This window comes from Haliaeetus albicilla, chromosome 2 (genome assembly GCF_947461875.1).
Source record: "Haliaeetus albicilla chromosome 2, bHalAlb1.1, whole genome shotgun sequence".
Classification (NCBI taxonomy): Eukaryota; Metazoa; Chordata; class Aves; order Accipitriformes; family Accipitridae; genus Haliaeetus; species Haliaeetus albicilla.
In genome coordinates, this window is record NC_091484.1 from 16,156,100 (window position 1) to 16,173,694 (window position 17,595).

The window sequence follows — 17,595 nt, forward strand, 5'->3', positions numbered from 1 at the left end:
CTACTGTTGTCAATTCTTTGTGATGTTTTAGTAATCTGGCTATAACTTAGGTGCAGTTTGGCCTATTTCTACATGAGTGCCATACACCCTTCAAAGCTAGCTGAACTTTGGTTGTATGACTGTAGCTTAGTTGTATAAAACTACAGCCTTAGCTGAGCAAAATTGCCAGAGGGCTGCTGTAGCGGTTTTCTTATTGTAATAATATTCTGGTCCACCATTTCAAAATCCCCACACTAAGGAAAAATCAAAGCTGAATTAAAAGTAGAAGCAACAGGTTTAGGGACAGAGCTGGGAGCCTTGGCTTTGTATTTTTTGTCACAGAAATGATACCTGTTGTGCACTGTGCTAAAAAATGTTGTATTTTAAAGCAGTAGTATTGTAGGAGTTATGGGTGAACATCTCAAGTGCAATGAAGTGTCTTAATAGAAGTGTTCAGGTGTAGCTGGGAGAGGAAACAGAAATCCCATAAGCACTGTTAATGCTTTCAAGGTTACTGATGTAGAAGCTCAGAAACTGTAAGTGACAGGGGCACCACCTGGCAACCCAGCTGTTTCCTGGGTTATGTTTTCTTTCCTGTTAATTTAGCCAATTGCTTTAACTAAAGGAAGAACCTAGTCTGTACAGCAAGAAAATGCAATAATGAGCATGTGTTGTGATTCCTGTTTACTTTTAGCCAGACAGCCAGAACAACCTTATTTCTTACAATCTATTTTTTTCTTGATTATTTTAATAAATGATGGGGTGGTTTCTTAATCCTACAATTTATTAGTAAGTCTGAGGACCAATCACCTTTCTGCTTTGAATAGCACTGAATTCCTTCATGTATTGCCTATCAGTGAATAGCTACAATGCTTAGAGTAAAACATTTTTCTGCCTTGCTCAGACTCATTCTGTGGGCAGAACTTACCTGTAAAGAGCACCAAGATGCAATGTAAAAGGAAGGAGCTACCAACTGCCGGCAGGCTTTCTGTAGCTGTGCACTCAATGCCCAGAGTTTCCCCTTCCTAGGAAAGGCAGTCTGGTTCCTGCTAGGAAACTATTCTCAGTTGACTTGCCCTCATTGGGCAACTTAATTTGCAGCTGCATCAGTTTTTTCTTGTAGAGCTGCTGTTACACGTTAAAGGAGGCAAGCAGAAAACTGGGATCCAGGTATTTTCAGTTTGTGGTTAATCCTTGTTTTTGCCTGTAGGGAGGGTGCAAAGCATTGTTGATGTTGCATGCGTGTATGAGACTGGCACATGTAAAGCAGGGCAAAAATACAGTCTGGGCTGATGGACCTCATTACTGCTTTTCCCTTAGAACACTTTCAACCTTTAACAGAGGGGATGGCTGTTATCTCTGCTATGCAGGTGGAGAAACCAGGACATTGCATTTGTACTTTGACCCTAGGGGAGCACAACACTTTCACCATGAGTGGCAGGGACGCGTTTTGTGTTTATGCTGCGCGTTTGGGTTGGGGAAGTCAGGAAAGAGATCGCTGCGTGGTGGCTGCTCAAAGGCTCAGGATTTCACTCTCGCCAAGTATCTGCTTTTGTACCTGTAGAACAGGGCAAAAAGCACTTGCAAAAGCTGGGCCAGAAAGTGGCTGAGGTGGCTTTGCTTTCAGTGCTGCTGATTATAAACCTCAGCAGTCCTCCCCCCGGGGCTGGAGAGCACTTGTGTTGTACAGCAGGCGAGGTGGCTGTTCCCTCCCAGAAATAACAGAAATCCATAGCTCTGCCCAATACTGCTTTCTATGAAATAGATCTTCGGTGTTGTTGTATCTTTACCTTTCCAGATGTATAAATGGCTTTTCATTGTGCCTTTCCTGGTCTTCCCTCCAACAGATGCTCTTTCTGGGACTGTTTTAAGATAAGACATTTAACTGCAAGAACCTTCAGTGTAATGTTAAATAGGCAGGAAATAAGAGGGGCTCCATTAGCCACTGGTGTGGCAAATTACTCTCCAGTTGCTTAACTGATGAGCTGTAAGCAAATTAGCTTGTTAGTTAATGCATGTTAGTAATGGGCTCTCGGGAGATGCTTGGCGGGACTTCCCAGGCGCGAGCGAGAAGAGCTCGCTGGAGAGCGCTTGGCCTCGCACATGGGTCCAGGTGCCGCAGGAACAAAGCAGTGCGTCGTGTGGGGGCAGTTAGGTACGTAGCATATCAGGAACCATCTCGGGTTGCGGTGCAGGACAATGTGCTCACTAAAATATATAATCTGTTTTTTGCTGCTTGAAGCATTTGAGGGAAAGTGTGACTTCTCCAGGAAAAGTCATTGGACCCTTGTCTTTGCTTTGTCTGCAGGGAAGTGCTGTCCAGGAACGAGTGCCGTACCCCAGCTGCCTGTCCCTAACAGACCCCCTGTGGGCCAAAGGCTTTGCTGCTGGATGTGCCACAACTGTTCTTGTGTTCATAGGTCTGCTCTTACTGGTCATGGCTAGATGGCCTACTTTGTGTCAGTGAGAATAGCTACAGTGCTGAGAGAAGGAAGAGCTATTTGTCTTCTCCACCTGCTTCAGTTTGAGCGTTTTGCATCCAGCATGCATGAAGCACCATGCATCAACTGGCAAAGCTGTGTCTGGGGAAGTCCCCTGCTGCGCACGGCTACTGTCCATGCCAGTGGGATCAGACGCAGCTTTGATGCCAGCCACGGTGGCAGAAAAGGAGCTTACGGCTCTGGGGAGAGAAAGTTTGGGAGCTGGTTCCTGCAGTTGTGCCGTAGCCTGGCTCTGCCCACGCTCAGCAGCAAGTGGAGGTCAGCATTCAAGTGCCTGCACATGGCTGTAGTTGACTTTCACAGCATGGGCAAGGCTGAACCTGCTCTGAGTGCTCTTGGGGTGGCAGTTCATTAGCATTGGTTGCTTCAGGGATGGATGGATGGAGATGTGACTGCTCTCTACAGGCATGGAGAACCTGTGTCCTCAGTTCAGGAAAGTGAATATGGAAGTGTTGGGAGGCAGGAGGCCTTTTTCAAAGGGGCCAAGGTGCCGTCTCAGCTGTGTTTGTTGGCGCTGTGATGGGAGGGAGCAGGAACGCTTCCCCAGTTCTTCAGGAGCTGCTGCACCCTGCACATGCACAGGGCATGACATTTCATTTAAGAGTGAGAGCTCATGGCTGTCACTTAGTGGCATAAATCAGCGGCCACGCTTGCCCTGGGGATTTCCTTTTCCCTGTCTGAAGTGCTGGCTGCCACCCCACCTCTGTCACACTCTCTCTTCCCCTGGCATCTTCCCTATGCCTGTACAACTGCCCCTCCCCTGATCTGGGGGACAGTTGACATCATTTCACTGCCAAATAAATGCTGCTCCCAGCTCTCACAGCAACACGTTACAGCTCCTTGGCTCTATCTTTGCCCCCATGTTGTCTGATGTGAGTTATTGTCCAGTTGCTTCTGCCCTTGACTTTCCCAACCCTAAACTGACCCTCAGGCTCTGGACTCCAGCTTGGGTCTCGCTGCTGGGCTTTCTTGCAGGATGGATGGGTGCCACCAGGCTGGGCCCCTCGGGAGCAGCCGATGCGGGTGCTACGGGGCGTGCGCTGGGCTGTGCCTCTGCTAGAGCTGGGAACCCCTGCCTCCCTTGCCCTGGAGGGAGGTTGGGGCTGCGACCGTGTGTTTTGATACTGAAGAACCACTGTCCTCTGGCCAGCCTGGCCCTGGGGTTCACAGCCTGGGCTAAGCTGCTTGTGCTTCTTTCTTCCTCCTCTTCTCTACTTTGAACCTACCCTGCCTGCATTCTCTGTTAAACCCCACCATGGAAACCCATCGGATGCTCCCGTGATGCTACAGCTCCTCCATTCTTAGGCACAACCCCTGTGGCACATCACCTCCCGGGGTCCCGAGGCCACCTCTGTCAGCCTGCATGTCACTGGTGCCAGGTGAGTGTTGAACAGCGTGGGCATCCAAAAAGCAGAGGGGGCTGGAGAGCCCCTCAGCCACACCAAGGCTGCAGCACTGCCTGGCCATGGGGTCTCTCCCCAGGCAGCCTGTCCCTCCATGGCTCCCCTGGGATGCTGGTGCCCCAGGGACCACAGTGGGCTTCTCTGCACCCCTGCGGGTACCACCAGTGTGTGACGGCCTGTTGGGTTACTATGGCGAATGTGGCTTCATCCCCAGAGATGCCATCACCAGTTGCAACTCAAATCCCTTTGCAGACGTGTATTTAAATCTCAACCCTTTCATTAAAACTGATCAGCTTATTGAAGCCTCTGAATGCAGCGCATTTATGAAATTAGCCTGCCTGTAAGAATGAGTTTCTTCTCACTCAAGAGGTGTAATACTGCTGATCAATACAATAGGTTAAACCCTTTTATTATGGCTCTGCTGAGAGGATCTGGAGTTTGACATTTGTATGCCATGCTCAACGCTCCCTTTCTCCTCTGCTAGTTATTTTTATCATTATTTTGGTTCTTATGACAAAATTGCACTCTGCTCATCTGGAAAGCTCTTCCCCCTCTAAATCCTGCTCGCATTCGGCTTATGCTCAGCCCTGTGGCAAATAAAAGAGCTCTCTTGACTTAATTTTCAAACATCAAGGTCCATTGAATTGTAGTGATGCTTTCCAGGTCTTGTGGCTCTCAGCAGCCCATCCCCATCCCTCCGTCCCCTGGCTCCAGGCGTTTCAGCTCTGCTGGATGTCTCCTGAGCTGGTCAGCTGGCAGGACTTTGAGGCCACGTTTTTAGGGCATTATTGGAGCTTTTGCCTTGTCTTGCCTGCTCTATGGGAACCTGGTGATGTCCTCCTACATGTCATCTCGGAGCTGTGGCTGAGAGCATCCCTTGTTGGCTGTCCCCTGGGTGCGAAGGAGGGATGGTTGGCTGGATCCAGCTGGGTCTGCGGCTAGCTCATGCTACCCTTCTGGCCAGCTCATGTCACCCTTCTGCTGTTCTTGCATTTCTCCTGCCCTATGCTATTTGCTTAGCTATTAGCCTGCACTCGTGATCCTGTTCTCATTAGGTGCTGTGCTAAGGGGGGAAGTTCCCCATCCCTCTCCATGACTGGCACCATGCATGTGATGTGAGGAGGTTTTGCAGAGGCATCCGGAGAGTGGTCAGCAGGAAGAAGGGACACAGACATGCAGAGCCAAATGGCTCAGACAGATCTTCCCCGTCCATGGTGAGTTCTCTAAAATCAGCTGCCTTTGCAGCTCCTGTCCCCGGCTGGGGGCAGCTGATCCCAGGGACTCACTTATGGGTATGAAGGAGAAGATGGCTTTGGGGTTAGGTGGAACTGAGACTTCTAGGGCTTTTTGGGGTCCTGGGTAGGCAGCACCTGGCTTGAGGATCCCTAAGGTTCTAGGCACCAATGTAGTTTAGACTGGGCTATGAAGCACAGAGACACAACCAAAAAGCTTGTCCTGCTGCCCTGGATTGTCCCATCCTCTCTGCTCTGCTTGCACATGTGTGCACACGCATTCCCCTTCTCTGTGTCCATTCAGCCTGCTGCAGAGACCATGCAAACACAATTTGCAATCTGTACTGTGGCATGCAGAAGGATAAGACCAGCTAACGCCATCTGTGCAATATCCTGCTTGAACGCTTGGAGGCAAAACTGTATTTCTGGACAGATGTGCTGACAGTGTGATGCCCTGTGTGGCCGCTGCCTCTTGCCTCCCTGCTCGAGGCCAGGGCTCCTGCTGACGCTTCCTGGCTCTTCCCTTTGAGATTCCAGGGAGGCACTAACCCCAGTTGCTGGATGCTGCCTGGGAGCAGGGCACAGGGTGCTGCCCGCGGGCTCTGTCCCCCTGTGATGGGTTGCGACACGGGCACAAAGCCGCTTTGCCCTGGGCAGCGGGGTCTGGCTCCGTGGTGCTCTGCCAGCCGCCGACCTTCTCCCGGCTGCCTGGGGGGTGGGAGGTGATGGGGTGCTGGTGGTGATGCTGCTGAGGGCACCCTGCCAGGGTCACCCCAGGCCCAAAAGCAGCGGTGGCCTCTCAGCCAGGCGTCCCCCTGCTCTGGAAAGCATCTCCCAACGAGGTTTGCAACCATAAAATAACTTCTGTGTCTCTCTCCTGAACTGCGTTAAACTTCTGTAAATTAGGAACTAATATTTTAGTGCTGCCACAGGGTCACTGGCTGCCAACTGTTAATGAAAACCATTTTTTCCCTACTTTAATCTTCAGGTCCCTGTTTCCCCAAGGGTGAAGCCTGGCCACTAAAAAGCTCCAGTCCCCTTTTCCAGTAGCTCGGCTGCTTTCCTGGGCACACAGCAGCCTGCTGAAGCCTGCAGCCAAGCCTCAGAAGAAGGTCTTCCTCACTCAGTCCCTCCAGCTGAGGCCAGTGGTGCCGCTGGGATTTGGCCCTGGGGATGCTGTGGGTGCCCAGATGAGCAGCCAGAGGCAGTGGAGTTGCTCCCTGGAGTATTTTGGGGAGACGGGGCTGGGGAAAGGCTTATCCGGGAGGGATTACCAGCAGAGGGCAATGCCGTGATGGATTTCCACCTCTGTGCGGTTCAGGAGGTGTTAAACCAGAGCTGGTCCAGCTTGGCAGATGCTGGGACCGCAGTCCCCCGGTCCCTTTCAAACTGCCTCAGCCCTGGCGACGTTTCCCAGTGCAGGCAGGAGCAGGCAGGAGGGCACCTTCTTGCCGGGGCAGGTGGCTCACAACTGCCCAGTACCTCCCTGTCCCACCAGTGAGGGGTGGAGGTGATGGTGGGAGCTGCCTCCCTGCCTGCATGGTGCCATTGTGGACAGCTCTGGGGAAGCAGCCGCGGGATCAGGGTATCCTAAATGACTGTGGGCCAAATCCTGGTTTTGGATTTTGGATTTTGCTGAGCATTTTGATTGCTCTCAAAGATCAAGGCTTGGGCTTTGCTGCTGGCCCGTTCCCCTGAGGGCAAGGCGGAATATTCGGAAGGCAAGAGGAGAAGCACTCACACCACTCTTCAAACCTGCAGCAGGACAGGGAGGAATGTTGACTTTGGCTTTGCGAGGCTGCAAGCATCCTAACTGGGGTTGTGTACCTGTATTATCAGTAGAGACAAGAGCATCCTTCCAGCAGGCAGTGACAAATGCTGCCGCTCTCCTCGGCATGCTGATGCCATCTGGGGAGGAAAGGAGTGCTCATGCTCACACAGGTGGGATGCGCATGGGGCTAGTGGGAGCTTGGTCTCTTGTGAATGTGGTAGGGGAAGGGGAAAATCTGATTACAAGTGGCAAAATGCAGTGGGATTACACCAAATATGTGTGGTGCGGAGCACAGAAAAGGCAGGTGCTTTTGCACAAAAGACCCTAAAAAGCTGCAGCTGCATGTAATAGGCTGAAAGTAGGGACTTGGAGACTAGAAAACCATTACAATAACCAGAGAAATACCAGGGTGCCGGGATGGTTGTGTGGTGCATTCTCATGGCTCAGCTGACAGGCAGTAACGTGACAGCTTGGCCACACAGGGATGCATTGGATCCTGAAAAAAAGTTAAATGCTCTTTTTCAAGTAACTCTGCACCCACAGCTCACTGACTGTCCCTTGTTCTGCCTGGATCACAGTGTCCTCTGCAGCCCCAGTGATCCCCATCTCTCCTACCAAGGTGTGCTGGAAAAGCAACTTGCATTTTCTCACTCTGGCCACCTCTGGAGGTGACAGAGGTCACATCCAGTTGAGGAGCACAAATTCCTTCCTTCCTCTACTGGACCGGTAACTTTTTGGCAATGCAACCGCCCACATCCCTGTGTGGGGCTGGCTGCAACTCCTGGGTGCTGGGCTCTGTTCTCCTGCTCCACAGCACATGGGCACCCAGCCAGAGGAGCAGCACCTTCCCAGGGGCTGATGATGCTTTGGCATCCTTGCTTTGCCTTGTTCTGTTGTTTCATCAAGCAGCAGCACACAATGGTCTTTTTAGTCTCTGTTAATGGGACAAGAGCCAGGGAAAATTTGTAGCCAGCTGAAATGCTGAGCAGAGGAGGATGCGATCCGCTCCTGCAGCTAGAGAGCGATGCTGCTCCGGACACCACAGAGGCACTCATCATCCTGCGGCCATTCCCTGCAGAAACACGGATCAGCTCAGCGGATCAGCTCTCTACGTTTACATCTTTTATTTCACCCCCAGGAAAGCTGCTGCTCCTAACGCTGCCATAAGCACAGCCCTGTCCCCACACCCAGGAGACCCTGACTGGGTTCCTGCTCTGCATTTTCCAAGATCGCACTTGTTTGGCTTCCAGGGAAGAAGTGTGCCTCGTTCTTCCAAAACAGGTCAGAACAAGGAGACCAGTCTCATCATAAATAAAATATATCCCATTTTCATTATTAAGTGTACACCCGCTCCAGCATCAATTATGGAGAAAGAATGTTATTGGCCCTGATGTTCAGGGCTGGAGTCAGAAGACTGCTCGCTGGTAAGAAAATACCTGGGGTAAACCGTCCTCGGCTCTTCCTTGGCAGTTTGGGAGCAAAGCCCTGGGCATGTCCCCACTGCTGTGCTCAGCCCCTGTGATGCTGAATGGACAAGTGAGATCAGCTGTAGGTGGGAGATGTCACCACTTATCAATGACCCCTGTTTTGAATGGGGTGTTGGAATGATCTTGGCTGATGGCCACTGCTCTGCAGTGTCTTGTCTGGGTGCAGTGTCTCTGTGGTCTTGTCTGGGACCTCTCCTGGCCAGGGCCGGCAGCTTTTGGTGTCCATGTTCCTCCTCCTGTCCTTCCCCTGTCGGCTTTGTCACCTCCAAGGTGCCAGAGCCATTTGTGAAGCTCTGAGCAATGCAATCCCTCCTTTGCAGAGCCACCCTTGGGCTGCTGTATCTGAACCCCAGTCTGAGCAGCTCTTCTTTCCCTCCCCAGCCTGTGGGGTACTGCCGTGGGGCGACACTGGGGTCTCTGGGGTTTGGCACAGCCTCTCCCAGCTCTTGTGCTCGCCCATGTCAGGGAGGGTCGGGTCTTAGCTCGACCTGACCAGCAATGACATGGAGATAAAATGTAAAATGTGCTTATTTATTGCAGGGAAGACACTGTCCAAGGCCTTTCTCTCCCACGCTGGCAATGACGGTACAATTTATGACCCCTTGAAGGTAGGAGGGCTATAAAGAGGCTGTGGTGCAAGCAGTCCCATGGTGCAAACTCTGGTCCATGGAATAAGTCCTGGGCAGGTTCATTACAAGCTGGGTGGATCCAGCTGTGATTTGGGGATGCAGGGAGCCTCTCCTGTCCTTCCTTGCCCTTGTGAGTCAGAGGCTTCACCAAGCTGGGCTGTGCTCTGCCCCAGCATGCCTTATGTATCTGCCTGGCTTTCACCTCGATGGGCTGGGGGCTGGGTTGTGGCTCTCACACTTCTAGTAAGAAAACCATCAGATGATGTTTGATGGCACAGGGGGGGATGGGGCTTGTCGGCACAAGTGGTTATTTATAGGTGGGGAAACTGAGGCACAGAGTGGCAGCACTGCCCTGTGGGACAGGGTCTCTGGAAGCACGGCCACCATCTTCGGATAGGGCCATCTTGTGCCGTGTTGGCATCCTGACCGGCAGCGCGTCCCTCTTGTGTCCGTGGCATTGCTGTTACTCAATTAACGCTCCTGGAACTTTCTCTCCTTCACCTCTGCTGGAAGGTAAGAAAGTGGAAATTTGCCATATGGTTTCTTGATAGCAATGTTGCTGTAAGTGGAGCTATTACAGATGCAAATGAACAATTTTAAGCAATGAATGTGAAACCCAATGGCAACGGGATGCTTTTTACCTCTGTGACACTTTTACTTCGGCATCATTGGAACAGGAAGACTTTGTTTTGCCTGGGGAGGGATAAATCACCTTGTGCTGGCTCAGGTGGAGCATTGGAGGCAGTAAATGCTGTGCTGAGCTTCCCCAAAAATGGGAGCACAGCTCCTGGGAGGGGAGCATCTCTGCTGCCTGTCCCTGAGGATCCATTGCAGTGATGGAGCTGTTCCCTCTGGGCATCTTCAAGGTGTCCCAGCTCTGGGGCTCTTATGTGCAACAGGGGAGAAGAAGGGATTGCTGGGCTGGTGGTTGTGGCTGGGCTGGGGCTTTCTGCAGCCTTGTGAGACACGTAATCACTTTTCCTGTCTGTTGTCCCAAACAGCTCTTCTGCCAGGTCTGTGAGTCCCATGAGTGGCAAAAGCATGTGTCCATCCTTGTCCTTGCCTAAGTATGCTCCTCGCTGACTGCAGAGGTGCAGAACAGAAACACTTGTAATGACTTTCACAGGGACCTGCTGGCATTTTGGGGCATGGGGAGGAAGCAGAAACTTCCCAGCCCCAGGTCAGATGTGCACGGAGCCAGGGTTTCATGCCCATAACCCTGCGTGCAAGGAGAGCAAATGAAAAACAAAACAAAACAGAAAACATCCTTGTTTTTTCAGCTTCTGCATTAACAGTCCGCTGCCCGCAGATATGAGCCGGGGAGCAAGTGCTAAGGCTCTGCAATGGGACACATGTTTCCAGCAGAAAATGCTGACATGTGTTCCACAGACCGAGGAGGTGCTTGTGAGAGGATGCGTGGCACGGGGAGATGGGGGCAGACCCATCTGTCACTGCTTTCTAATTAACACTGGGTTTGATATGATAATTAAATCTGACTTTTGCATTAATTTTTTGTTAATTATTTACAAAAATGTTTTGGATAACTGTCGTCATGTTGTGCAAAAGTGATATCCAGCGGCCAGCTGGTGGCCAGTGAGTCTGAGTGTGATGATGGGCTCATCAGCACACTTGGCCATGGGGCCAAAGCTGCTGGTGAGCAGGCGGCCCCAGGTCCCCAAGGCCACCACATCAGCGGGGGCTTTTTGGTAAGCTCTACATCCTGCAGTGCTGGCATGGGGGTCAGGGCTGGCTCTGGGGGTTGGCAGCTGCTCTCCTTCACTCTAGATGTCCTGGTGGCATGTGCTGGCATGTGCAGGGCTGGAGGAATGAGGACACATGGGTGCCCGCCATGGGGCATCCAACCCTCTGAAGAGGGTGCAGGAGGGGCCCAGGAGTGCATCCTGAGGCTGCTTCAGGCAGTGCAGGTGCTGGAGGCAAGGTGGGGGGCAGCAGCATGGCTGTCACTCTGCTGGGGTCTAATGAATGACCCACTTTTGAGCATCCGTTGACGAACACAAGGGGCTGCTCCCACCGAAATTTTACAGCTCCGACCACATCAGTAGGAGCTCTGGAGACTCAACCCCTTGCAAAGACGAACCTGTGACCGTGTTCAGTGTTGCCACTGGGTGCTGTGGCCAGATCGCTCACGCACGTGGCTCCGATGGCCACACAGGCATCCACGCTTGGGAGAAGCTGGTCAGGGATGCTCTGCCCATAGCGGGTCCCTGACCCAGAGGGAAAAGCAACCCTGGGGCAGCAGCCTTGCAAGTCAGGAGGAGAACAGTGCTGGAGATCAGGAGTTTTGTGCAATGCAAGCTGCCCCGGAGGAGCTGTGCTCTGGGCACCCTGGCCTTCGGAGCTCTCCTTCACCTCAAGGGGAGGCAGCATTTGCCTCATTCTCAGGGCACCCTGGAGCAGCTCTGCTAGGTGCTGCCAAAATGTCAGCTGCAAAGGAGCTTCCTGGCATTTCAAAGCACTGGTGTTTGAATGAGCTGTGAGAACGAGAGCCAGTGTCAGCAGGGGAGCCGTGGGGAGACTGGGGAGCCAGCGCGACCGAGGTGGTGGCCGAGGGATGTGGATGGCTGCTCCAACGCTTTTGTGGAGCAGAGAGGGACCATCAGTGACTATGACAGCATGGTTGGGGTCTCTGCAACCTTCTTGGCATTATACCCAAGCTGCTCAGTGCAGGTTCAACACTGGGATTCCCTCTTTGTCCATTGTGAGCAGCCGAGGGGGCTGTGTCTCTGGGAGCTGCAAATGCTAGCCAGCCTCTATGCAGAGGCTTCATTTTCCCCCTTTATCATGGAAACTGTTTTTTGTGGGACCTTTCTTGCCCCGCTCTGCCACTCCTGCTCTCTGAGTCCCCACACCCCGTCCTCTTGGGTGCTGGCACTGCAGGGGACAATGTCAGCAAAGCCCAGTGCCACCATGTCAGCCTGAGAGCACTGTGTGGGGCATGTCCTTTCCCAGGAAGGACCTGAACTGCTTCAACCTCTTCCCACTGTGGAGGGCAGCACTGCAGGAGGCTGCCGGCAGCCCTGCAGCTCTGTGGAAGGACGTGCCGCCACTTATTTTATTTTTACAAGCATCTGCATTGAAATTTGTCAGATGGCCTCAACAGGGAGCAGCTCTGCGTTGCCCATAAGGCTGGGGTGGGCACCATGGTCTCCTGGCCCTGCCAAAGCATCGGTGCCATCCCCATGCTTCCTGTCCTCATGCATTCCACCGGCTCCACCAGCCCTTGCGTGGTTTGAAGGGTCTGACTTTGCTCTTCCCAGAAAGGCTTTGGCAAGTGAGGGGTGGTGACTGTGCTGGATCCACACAGGGCCAGCCACGCTGCTGGTGCCTCGGTGAGCCTCATCCCTTGCATGAGGGGAGCAGGAGCATCTCAAAGCCAGCAGTTAAAAGCTGTGTGGAGCAGCTGTGGCAGATGTTTTAACTAAATTGTCCTCCACTCAGGGCAAATCTGGGTAAGAAATGTTTAAATTTTAAATCTGTGGTTCTCACTTGCTGCTTTCGTGGCTTGTCTGACTCTTTCCATGCTGCTTGAGAGGCAGATTATGGAGCTGGGTGGGACTGAGCTGCAGAGGTTGGTGCTGGGGGGCAGGCAGGGGGTAGCAGGGAGCTGCCTGGGGGTCAGTGGGGCCCCATACCCAGCTGTTGGGGTGCAGGATGGGGTGCACAAGCTGCAGGCTGTGGCACCCTCAGTTCTGGCGGTTGCTCCGCCTCTGGCGGAGGAACCACCCCCTGGTTCTTGCTTTTCCCTTCGTTAGTATGAAGCACGCGTACGGATTAGCTCACCCCGCTGAGCTTATTATAGGTTGCTGGTTTTCTGCACTGGTCGGCTCTGTGGCTGTACAATGTGTAATTCACAATCAATTTACCTGAAGTTAAAATACAAAGGAGGGGAGAAAAAGAAAACGAAAAGCCTTTTCAGTTTAACAGCTGGCGATGCCTCAATAGCTGCCACCGTGGGCTACCAACGGCACTGCACAATCCAATATCTGACATTATTTCTTAGCCTCACTCAGTTCAGTTTCACCTCAGTCCTGAGCAAATATTGACAAATGTCATATAATCCTGCCGGTACAGTACTGGAGAACTTTATTCCGTTTGCAGCGTGCTTGGTACCATCTATATCCCCTGGACAGGAGCCAAGGGACATAGGCACAAAGTTAAATTGAAAGAGCAAAACGACGGGAGAGCAAAGAGGCTATGTGGGTATGTGGTTTGCTGGGAGTGTTTTTTGGGGACCGGGGCTGCTACTTCCCATGTGTCTGCCCAGCCCCAGGCTGTCAGGGCTGGGTGGCTGCGGGCTCATCTCGCGGGCATCCCCCTGCGCCCAGGGGCTCTGGTCCCCTGGTCCTGCTGCAAAATCCTCCATGGCGCATCCAAGAGGAAAACCTCACTGTAACATTTCCCAGGGACACAGGTATGGTGCTGTCTGCAGGGGACCAGGTGGAGAACCCGGTACATGGGGATGACCTGCAGCTCACAGACCCCAGGCCAGAAGGGACACCTGGGCTGTGTGCCATGTCCCACTGCTGGAGCCTGTCTGGGGCTGAGCAGTGCTGCGGCGAAGCACGACGGGAGGAAGGATCGCTCAGGTGAGCAAGCAGGGAGAGTTTTGCTTTGATATTCCTACTGGGACAGTTTCTGGTGTTCACTATTGGAGAGCATGACAAATCTTCCCACACCCACAGCTTTCATCACTCGCCTGTGGTTTATTCTCCTCTACCAAACCATCTCTCAGCGAGGCTGGGAGGTGCTAAATCAGCTCCTTCTCAGTGCCACAACTCATGTTATTGCTTGGAAGGTTTGGGGCGCTTTTGTTTTACCAATCCATCAAAAACCAATTCCGGGTCAGGGAGACTGATGGGTGCATTGGGATAAAGACCCAGCAAGCACTGCAGTTTCTCCTGGACACGTGCTGCTGGGGTGCCCATCACTCCTGCAATGGCCGGCGAGGAGCTGGGGATGGTCCTTGCTGCAGCTCTGGGGCTTGGTGAGCAGAGTCACATTGTGGGTGTGAACTGGCTCAAAGCTGTTGCCTTGAACTTGAGCCAGAGGTTTTGGCTGAGGCGGGGGAAGGTCTTCTCTTTCTTCTGCTTATCCCCATGAAGGTGGCAATGGGTGCTCAGTATTCATGCTAAGCTGATGTCTGGTTCAGCAAAGCTCATAGCAAAACAGTGTTCAGGCTGTGCTGCTTGTCCCTGGGGCACGGGGGTGCCATGAAATGCTGAGTCCTTTCTGGGGATTGCTCTGCACTCCAACAGGCTGCACCTGATGGGCAGAGCTGGGCCAGCGCTTGAATCTTGGAGGTAAAATCCCAGCACTTGAATGGGAAAGACCTGCCCCAGCTCTGCTCGTAGGAAACCTGGAGTCTGTTGGGTGCCGTGGCAAAGCTGGGGTCCCTGGGGTGCTGCAGCAAAGTTGGGGTCCCCTGGATCCCATGGCAAAGCTGGTCCCCAGGGTGCCACAGCAAAGCTGCAAGTAGAGACCTTCTTTCCTAAGGTGGCTGCTGTGGTGTCACCCACTGCCTTGCTGCCCAGTGCAGGTATTTGCATCCCCCTATTCTGGGTGCAATCTCCCAACCCATGCGGCTGTCGCTCTGGGTCAGCATGTCCCACCACAGCCAAAGGTGACCTTCACAGCTGCATGGCTCTGCGGGGGCTGCAATGGGGCAGGATGTGCACCCAAATGTCTGTGTCCCTGCTTTGGGACTTTGGCTGTGGTTTTGTCCCCTGGGCTGTTAATTCTCTGATCAGCTCGTCATACTCTGCCCAGCACAGGAGCAATTCTGTCCCTGGGCTGGATGGGGCTGGGCTTTGTGGCCGGTGCTGGGCTAGCAGATGGAGGGGGAGTGCTTCTGGCACCATCGCAGAAGTGAAGCAGAGTCAGGGCAGGATGAGCCCATTGCAGCAGGATGAGCCTATTGCAGGAAGAGCCGATCTCCATCAAAAAATGTGCTGTTTATGCAGCCAGGCAACTGAATTTCTTACCTACATCATCTGCAGCATCTTCACCCTACCCAAATCCTGCTGCAACGCAGACCCAAGGGATTGGCGCTGGGGCACCGAGAGGGATGTGCAGAGCCGGGAGTGATGGATGGATGGGCGCCTGGCAGGAGGATGGCAGTGGAAGAGAAAGCTGATTTCAATCGACTGGTTAATGACTTCATAAAGTCAGTGACTTGTTGGCAGTGCCTGGCAGCTCATTTTTAACAGCAGAACTCTAGTGCTCAGCCCCAAAGCCAGCTGCCTCAGAAATTCAAAACTCAGTAAGCAGCTCTGGGGCTGAAAATAAGTTGTTTGAATCAAATTGTGCTCTTCCCTGCACCCCATCCACACTCCGCATGCTGCATCCTTGCCATCCCCCAGTCCTGATGGAGAAATCATGCTCTTCCACGTGGTATTAATCATAACCCAGGACCTAGATTAACCTGTTCGACATCTGAAAGAGATGGGGGCAAATGGCATCTGTGGTTTGACATGGACATGGCATTCAGTTTCTTTCTGGATTTGTGTGCTTTTACACCCTACTCACCTGCAGCATGGGGCAGATCAGGCCCCTTGGTGGGAGGCAGCGGCCAGTGCCATCTCACCCTTGGTTATTCCCTCCCCAGCGTTGTGTTCTGTCCCCCCTGATTAAGATGGATCATTTATCTACGGTATGTGTCTTGAAACACTCGTAATATAATATAATCTTTTTCAAGTCCCACAGTGTTGCTTGGAAAAATGCTGGGTATTACCACTAATCTTCCTGATCTCTGCTCATTTAATTATCTTACTCTACACTTCACCCCCACCCTTTCCCACCCCTGGCTCTCCAGTGCCTGATCCACGATCTGTGGTGGCTTCTCAGCATGGGCAGAAAAGCTGACCCTGCAGCTGGGGCTTCATCTCCAGCTGTACACTCTGACTTTCAGGTGTCACTTGAAATCTTCACCTTAAATACCTTTAAAGGCTCCCTTCAACCTGCCCATGACCTGCTCCCCACCTTCCCAGGCGTCCCTCCCTGTGACACCCCCCTGCTCCCACACCCCACAGAGCATCACAGCTTCTCCCACAGGTGAGGCTCACTCCTGGTGAGGTCCAAAAAACCAGGATAAAACAGTAGTAAGGGCATCCTGCTTTGCACTAACTTTATAACTTACTTATGGGCACATGTGCAAAAAGCATTTCTGCATTTAATCAACTCGCTGCCAGCAGCCCGACGGCAATGGGCTGCATTATTTCAGCAGCTTGGGCTCATGGTTATGGAAATGTGGGGTTACAGCCGTGGCAAGGAGCTGGCCGCAGAAGAAAAGTCTTTTCAGCGCGGCGGTGTGTGGTAATACATACTAATTAAGACAAATGTAATTACCCAGGCTGCAACTCATGCTTAACAAATTAGAACCAAAACATGGCAAACATGAAGAGAGAGGAAAAACAGGCTCACAGCTGTGAAAAGCACAGAGCCCAGGCAGGAGCTTGGGCATCATCTCAAGTTAGTGACTCTCCTAGAGTTCATCCAGGGCACAGGGGATGACTTTTCAGCTTCCTCCGCTGTCAGAAAGTCACTGCTGCAAATTAAAGGGGCAAAAATTAAAAAAAAAAAAAAAATTAAAGGGGCAAAGAGAAAGAAAAAAAAGTGTGTGTTTGTGTATCAAGAATTTGGGGTGAAAAAATGAACCAGGTGTCCCCAGGTCCTTTGGAAGAAGCAAACACAGGGACAACAAATCCACGTTCTTATTAGCTGTGAAACCCCTGTGTTTCCTCAGAGGCCACTGCTGGGGACAGCCAGCTGCCCGAGCTGGGGACACCAGCACCCAGCAGTCCCGTAGGCGGCCGTGCTGGTTTGGAAGGTCAGATCGGGGGACTGCTGCCACAGCTACTGCAGCACCTGGGGCTTTCTCTTACGTCCTGCACTTCTTGCCTCCTGCTCATTTTCTTGCCTCCTGCTCGTTTTCTTGTTGGCGGGTGGACAGCCTCCATGGCATTGCTGAACTCCTGGGCAAGTCGTTGAAGGAGTTTAATGCAGGCTGCACTAAAAATCCTCATTGTCTTTATGCACAGCCATAAACTAATCAAGGAAAGCTGAGCTCTTGGTAAAAATCCTGAGCTGGATCGCTTTAGACTTCAGGCTTTAATTTTTATCAGATCATCTGATTTGTAGCAGATAAATCAGGCTTTAATTTTTCTCAGAAAGGAGCTGCTGGTGAAAGCTTAATGCAATGATCACAGGTGGATGCTAGTGAGGATGGCGAGACTGAGGTTTCCTGCAGGGATGTTGCCATGGCCGAGGTGCTGCATGGGGATGCGTGGGTGCTCCTGCACCAGCCCAGCTGAGCTTGCTGCCCTGCCTGGGCATCTGCGAGCTAAGCGCGGGTCTCTGCTGGGCATCTCACTTGATTCCCTGGCTCGGACAAGCTGCTTTTGGTGTACAGGCTGGTCTGGTGCAAGTGTCCTCAACAGAAGCCTGCTGCCAGGAGAAGGGTTTTTGGGAAAATAAGTGTCAATGAAACCTTCCCATGCTTGGTATAAACACTGGGAAGAGATGCTGACTAATTCGTGCTCCCCTCTAAATGTCAAAAGAGGCTTTTGAGGATGGA